Consider the following 7937-nt stretch of genomic DNA (forward strand, 5'->3'; position numbering starts at 1 on the left):
AAGGCTGCTTGTTCGTTTTCTGGCCACCCAGACCTGAAATAATCACACAGAAACTGTATTATTACAACACTGTTTGGCCTATTAGCTCACGCTTCTTATTGGCTAGCTTTATATCTTAAATTAACCCATTTCTATTAATCTGTGTATCGGCACATGGTTGTGACTTACTCGTAAGTTTCTGTTCAGTGTCTGGTGTCTGTCTCTTGCAGCAGTTACTTCGCTTCTTCCTGGCCCTGACTACTCTCCCCTCCTCTATCTACTTGGAATTCCAACCTTGCCCTATTCTGCACTACAATAGGTCCAAAGCAGCTTCTTTATTAACCAATGGTATTCACAGCATACAGAGGGGAATCCCACATCACTCTGTCTGCTTTTTTCTTCTGCTTTAGATGTGAACTCTCCAATTCTGTTCCAGCAGCATTGCCTGTCTGTTGCCATGCTTTCCCACTGTGATGATGATGAACTCTTATGAGGATGGAACCATAGCTCAACTAAATCCTTCTTTCTTTAAGTTTAATGTGTGTCTGTGTTGTATAAGGTAATTTTTCTGCTTTCCTACTTACTCTAAGTCTCATTCAGATGGACTCCGTTACTCTCAAACTGTAGATTTCACAATGTTCTAGTCATTGCCATTTCTACCATGGGAACAAGGGAAAGAATATAGTTGATCATGTGGAAGTTTCCATGGGCCGGGCCTGGAAGTGGCACATAATTTCTGCCCTCAACCATTAGAGAAGATTTCCCCACATTTCTATCTGTAGATGAAAAATCTAGTGATCCTGGGCCTATAAATCTGCTTCTATATCTATCATTATGGGAGAGGGACAGATTAGGTTTGGGTTAACAGTTATTTCTATTATATACATGTATCTCATGTTGAATGATTTGAATAAAGTTTGCCATCTTTAAAGCTCTGGCTTTATTCATAGACAATCATCATTATACATACTAAGATTGATATCAGTTTTCATGATTTCTTTCATCAGTGCCACTGTTCAGCTTTTATTTCTCAGTTCATATATATATATATATATATATATATATATATATATATATACCACCATATAGCCTTGACAGGCCTGAAGCTCATTATATAGACAGATTGGCCTTGCACTCACAGAGATCTACATGCTTCTACATTCCAAATTCTGGGAGTGAAGGTATGTGCCACTATTCTTATCTAGAACCTTCTTTTAGAGTGAGTTCCTGACCTATTGGGTCTATTTGAATTCTTAAAGATCAATTTTCATAATAAAATGTTCTTACCCCCACAATGTTTGCTGTATCTTATGACCTTCTACCTCATTTAATGCATATTTTATATTCACTTTCAACCACTTACTTATACTGTGGTGCTACTTTAAGGCCCAAAATACAAGGTAAGTCTGAATTATATAATAGAAAGAAATTGTATTAGCACCATTTACATAGTGGTAATGTGGGATTTTACATTGAAAAATATCCCAATGAATATATACTAATCAGGTAAAAAGGAAGAAAACCTTTGATTATATTCTGTTTATTCTATAATTTTTCTCTATTTCAGCATCTTAGTATAAATTTCACAACAAATAGCACAGTAACTGTGAGGGTTTTGATTGTTTGCTTGTTCAGTTTTTTGAGACAGGAACTTTCTCTATTGCCTTTGTTGGCTAGGAACCCAGGCTGGACTAGAACTCATTAATTATCCCAGATTTGTCTTGAAATAATAGAAATTCTCCTGTCTTTGCTTCTGGAGTGCTGAAATGACAAGTACATGCTACTACACTCAGATGTGTCTGTGTTTATGTTATTGCTTTATTTATTATGTAGTCTAGACTGGACTCAAACTGATGGTTCTCCTACCTCTGTTTCTCATGTGTTCATATTAAATTGTTAGGAAATAAATAAAAATAGACATGGGATAATGGATCTTTGGATCATGAATAGAGAGGTTTGTCACAATTATTGCAGCCTATAATCTTATCTTTATGTTGATAACATTTGGCATGCTGTGGCACAATTAGTACTTGGCTATACAAAATACACAATTTCCAGTTGAAGTTCTCAAAAACGTTGCAACAAAGAAACAACTTAATACAATCAATTTTTGTCTTAAGCGGACAATGAGGAATACTGAGAATTCAAGAACAATTGCAGTGGGTTTTTGATCCTACTGCACGTACTGGCTTTGTGGGAGCCTAGGCAGTTTGGATGCTCACCTTACGAGACCTGGATAGAGGTGGGTAGTCCTTGGGCTTCCCACAGGTCAGGGAACCCTGATTGCTCATCGAGCAGATGAGGGAGGGGGACTTGATCGGGGGAGGGGGAGGGAAATGGGAAGCGGTTGTGGGGACGAGGCAGAAATCCTTAATAAGGGCCAGACATAGCGGAGTGGCGGCGGCCAGACGCGGCGGAGCGGCAGCCGCCAGACGCGGCGGAGCAGCAGACCCAAGCGGCGGGGACAGGCGTGCAATAAGGAGAGCAGATCGCCCTACTACAATTGAATCAAAGAGGTAGGCCTTTGGTTGGCCAGGTCCCTGGCACAAGGGGAGCCTGGTCCTGTCCTGAAGATCCTTCGGAGGGGTTAGAGGGTTCTTGGCCTGCAGCAGGAACCACGAAAGAGAGTGAGGGCATTTTGTAAGCGGAGCCCTTGGCCAGCAGGGAAACCTGATCCGGTTCTTAAAGGACCCATTGGATAGGATCAATAGGAGGAGATGGGCAGGCACCAAGGCAAGAATTCACCCAATAATCCGAAAAACAACATGAAAACACCAGAACCCAATGATCTTACAACAGAAGTATTTGAACAACCTAACACAGAAGAAATGGAAAAAATCAACTTTATGAAGATAATAGAGTCCCTTAAACAACATGTAAAAAATGCCCTTATAGAAATGGATGAGAAGTATAACAAAAAGTTTGAAGAAATGAGTAAATACGTACATGATACCCTGGGAAACCAAGAAAAAACCATCAAACAGGTAATGGAAACAGTTCAAGAATTGAAAACTGAAATGAAGGCAAAGAAGAAAATACAAACTGAGGACCAGCTGGATATGGAAATTCTAGGCCAACGAGCAGAGTCTACAGAAACAAGCATAATCAATAGAATACAAGAGCTAGAAGAAAGACTCAGATGCTGAGGACACCATAGAGAAAATAAACGAACAGATCAAAGAAAACAGCAAAGCCAACAAATTCTCAACACAAAACATTCAGGAACTATGGGACACAATAAAAAAACCAAACCTAAGAATAATAGGAATAGAAGAAGGAGAAGAGTCACAGCTCAAAGGCCCAGAAAATATTTTCAACAAAATTATGGAAGAAAACTTTCCCAACTTAAAGAAAGATATTCATTTAAATATTCAAGAAGCATACAGAACACCAAACAGACTGGATCAAAGAAAAACATCTCCTCGCCATATAATAATCAAAACACAAAATATACAGGTTAAAGAAAGAATATTAAGAGCTGCAAAAGAAAAAGGGCAAGTAACTTATAAAGGTAAACCGATCAGACTTACACCTGACTTCTCGATGGAAACTATGAAAGCCAGAAGGTCCTGGATAGAGGTTCTGCAGAAGCTAAGAGACCATGGAGACAAACCCAAACTACTATACCCAGCCAAGCTAGCATTCATTATCAATGGAGAAAACAAGACATTCCAGGATAAGAACAAATTTAAACAATACGTAGCCACAAATCCAGCCCTACAGAAAGTAATAGAAGGAAAATCGCAACCCAAGGAATCCAACACTGCCAACACTGCCTACAATAACCCAGGCATCTAATGACCCTTCACGAGCACATCTCAAAGAAGGGAGACACACAATCTCTACTACCAAAAGCAATAAGAATAACCGGAGAAAAAAACAACCACTGGTCATTAATATCACTTAATATTAATGGGCTCAATTCACCTATAAAAAGGCACAGGCTAAAAGATTGGATATGAAAACAGGATCCAACATTCTGCTGTTTGCAAGAAACACATCTCAACCACAAAGACAGGCACCTACTCAGAGTAAAGGGTTGGGAAAAGGTGTTTCAAGCAAATGGTCCTAAGAAAAAAGCAGGTGTGGCCATACTAATATCTAACAAAACTGACTTCAAACTAAAATCAATCAGAAGAGACCGAGACGGTCACTTTATACTCATAACAGGAACAATTCATCAGGAGGACGTCTCAATCCTGAATATATACGCCCCCAATATAAAAGCACCTACTTATGTAAAAGAAATATTACTAAAACTCAAGGCAGACATCAAACCACACACACTAGTAGTAGGAGACTTCAACACACCTCTCTCTCCAAGGGACAGGTCAATCAGACAGAAACCTAATAGAGAATTAAGAGAATTATTGGAGGTAATGAAGCAAATGGACTTAACAGACATCTATAGAACATTCCACCCAAATAGGAAAGAATATACCTTCTTCTCCGCAGCTCATGGAACCTTCTCAAAAGTTGACCACATACTCGGAAACAAAGGAAACCTCCACAGATACAAAAAAATATCAGTGTCCACCTGTGTCTTATCAGATCATCACGGATTAAAGTTAGAAGGCAACAACCACGCTGCCCCCAAAAAACCGACAAACTCATGGAAACTGAACAGTCAACTACTGAACCACACATGGGTCAAGGAAGAAATCAAGAAAGAAATTAAAGTCTTCCTTGAATTTAATGAAAATAAAGGGACAACATACTCAAACCTATGGGACACAATGAAAGCAGTGCTAAGAGGAAAGTTCATAGCACTAAGTGCCCACTTAAAGAAAACAGAGAATGCATACATTGGGGACTTAACAACACACCTGAAAGCTCTAGAAAAAAAAACAAGCAGACACGCCCAGGAGAAGTAGAAGACTGGAAATAATAAAACTGAGGGCTGAACAAAATAGAAACACAGAAAACAGTCCAAAGAATCAATGAAACAAAAAGCTGGTTCTTGGAGAAAATCAACAAGATCGACAAACCCCTATCCAAACTAATTAAACGACAGAGAGAGAACACGCAAATAAATAAGATCAGAAATGAAAAGGGGGCATAACCACAGACACAGAGGAAATTCAGAGAATCATTAGATCTTACTACAAAAGCCTGTATGCCACAAAACTGGAAAATACAAAAGAAATGGACATTTTTTAAAATAAGTACCATATACCAAAGCTAAACCAAGACCAGGTGAATGATCTAAATAGACCGGTTTCTCACGAAGAATTAGAAATTGTTATCAAAAATCTCCCTTCGAAAAAAAGCCCAGGACCAGATGGTTTCAATGCAGAATTCTACCAGAACTTCCAAGAAGAACTAATACCTATACTCCTTAATGTATTTCACAATATAGAAACAGAAGAGTCATTGCCAAATTCCTTTTATGAAGCTACAGTTACCGTGATACCAAAACCACAAAAAGACCCAAACAAGAAAGAGAATTACAGACCGATCTCACTCATGAACATCGACGCAAAAATTTTCAATAAAATACTGGCAAACCGAGTCCAAGAACACATAAGAAAAATTATCCATTATGATCAAGTAGGCTTCATCCCAGAGATGCAGGGCTGGTTCAACATACGCAAATCTATCAATGTAATCCACCATATAAATAAACTGAAAGAAAAAAACCATATGATCATTTCACTAGATGCTGAAAAAGCATTCGACAAAATTCAACACCCCTTTATGATAAAGGTCTTGGAGAGAATAGGGATACAAGGGTCCTACCTAAATATAATAAAAGCTATTTACAGCAAGCCAACAGCTAACATTAAATAAAAAGGGAGAAAAACTCAAAGCCATCCCACTAAAATCAGGAACACGACAAGGATGTCCACTCTCTCCATACCTCTTCAATATAGTGCTTGAAATTCTAGCAATAGCAATAAGACAACATAAGGAGATCAAGGGGATTCGTATTGGAAAGGAAGAAGTTAAGCTTTCGTTATTTGCAGATGATATGATAGTGTACATAAACGACCCCAAAAATTCTACCAAAGAACTCCTCCAGCTGATAAACACCTTTAGTAATGTGGCAGGATACAAGATCAACTCCAAAAAATCAGTTGCCTTCCTATACACTAAGGATAAGGAAGCAGAAAGGGAAATCAGAGAAGCATCACCTTTCACGATAGCCACAAATAGCATAAAATATCTTGGGGTAACCCTGACCAAGGAAGTGAAAGATCTACTTGACAAGAACTATAAGTCTTTGAAGAAAGAAATTGAAGAAGACACCAGAAAATGGAAAGACCTCCCTTGCTCTTGGATTGGGATGATCAACATAGTAAAAATGGCAATTCTACCAAAAGCAATCTATAGATTCAATGCAATCCCCATCAAAATCCCATCAAAATTCTTCACAGATCTGGAGAAGACAATAATCAACTTTATATGGAAAAACAAAAAACCCAGGATAGCCAAAACAATCTTATACAATAAAGGATTGTCTGGAGGCATTACCATCCCTGACTTCAAACTCTATTACAGAGCTACAGTATTGAAAACAGCTTGGTATTGGCATAAAAACAGAGAAGTCGACCAATGGAATCGAATAGAAGACCCTGACATTAACCCACAAACCTATGAATACCTGATCTTAGATAAAGGAGCTAAAAGTATACAATGGAAAAAAGAGAGCATCTTCAACAAATGGTGCTGGCAAAACTGGATGTCAATCTGTAGAAGAATGAAAATAGATCCATATCTATCACCATGCACAAAACTCAAATCCAAATGGATTAAAGACCTCAATATCAGTCCTAACACACTGAACCTGATAGAAGAGAAAGTGGGAAGTACTCTACAGCACATGGGCACAGGAAACCACTTCCTATGTATAACCCCAGCAGCACAGACACTAAGGGCATCATTGAATAAATGGGACTTCCTGAGGCTGAGAAGCTTCTGTAAAGCAAAGGACACTGTCACTAAGACAAAAAGACAACCCACTGACTGGGAGAAGATCTTCACCAACCCTGCAACTGACAAAGGTTTGATCTCCAAAATATATAAAGAACTCAAGAAACTAGACCGCAAAAGGCTAATCAACCCAATTATAAAATGGGGCACTGATCTGAACAGAGAATTCTCAACAGAAGAACTTCAAATGGCCAAAAGACACTTAAGGTCATGCTCAACTTCCTTAGCGATCAGGGAAATGCAAATCAAGACAACTTTAAGATACCACCTTACACCTGTCAGAATGGCTAAAATAAAAAACACCAATGATAGCCTTTGCTGGAGAGGTTGTGGAGAAAGGGGTACACTCACCCATTGCTGGTGGGAATGCGAACTTGTGCAACCACTCTGGAAAGCAGTGTTTCGGTTTCTCAGGAAATTCGGGATCAACCTACCCCAGGATCCAGCAATACCACTCTTGGGAATATACCCAAGAGAGGCCCTATCATACAACAAAAGTATATGCTCAACTATGTTCATGGCAGCATTGTTTGTAATAGCCAGAACCTGGAAACAACATAGATGCCCTTCAACAGAAGAATGGATGAAGAAAGTATGGAATATATACATATTATAGTATTACTCAGCAGTAAAAAACAAGGACTTCTTGAATTTTGCATACAAATGGATGGAAATAGAAAACACTATCCTGAGTGAGGTAAGCCAGACCCAAAAAGAGGAACATGGGATGTACTCACTCATATTTGGTTTCTAGCCATAAATAAAGGACATTGAGCTTATAATTCATGTTCCTAGAGAAGCTAAATAAGAAGGTGAATCCAAAGACAAACACATAGGCATCCTCATGAATATTAACCTTCATCAGGCGATGAAAGGAGACAGAGACAGAGACCCACATGGGAGCACCGGACAGAAATCTCAAGGTCCAAATCAGGAGCAGAAGGAGATGGAGCACGAGCAAGGAACTCAGGACCGCGAGGGGTGCACCCACACACTAAGACAATGGGGATGTTCTATTGGGATCT

Source organism: Microtus oregoni, unplaced genomic scaffold (genome assembly GCF_018167655.1).
Source record: "Microtus oregoni isolate MIOR12 unplaced genomic scaffold, Mior012 000155F_ref0000269, whole genome shotgun sequence".
In the NCBI taxonomy this organism is placed as follows: Eukaryota; Metazoa; Chordata; class Mammalia; order Rodentia; family Cricetidae; genus Microtus; species Microtus oregoni.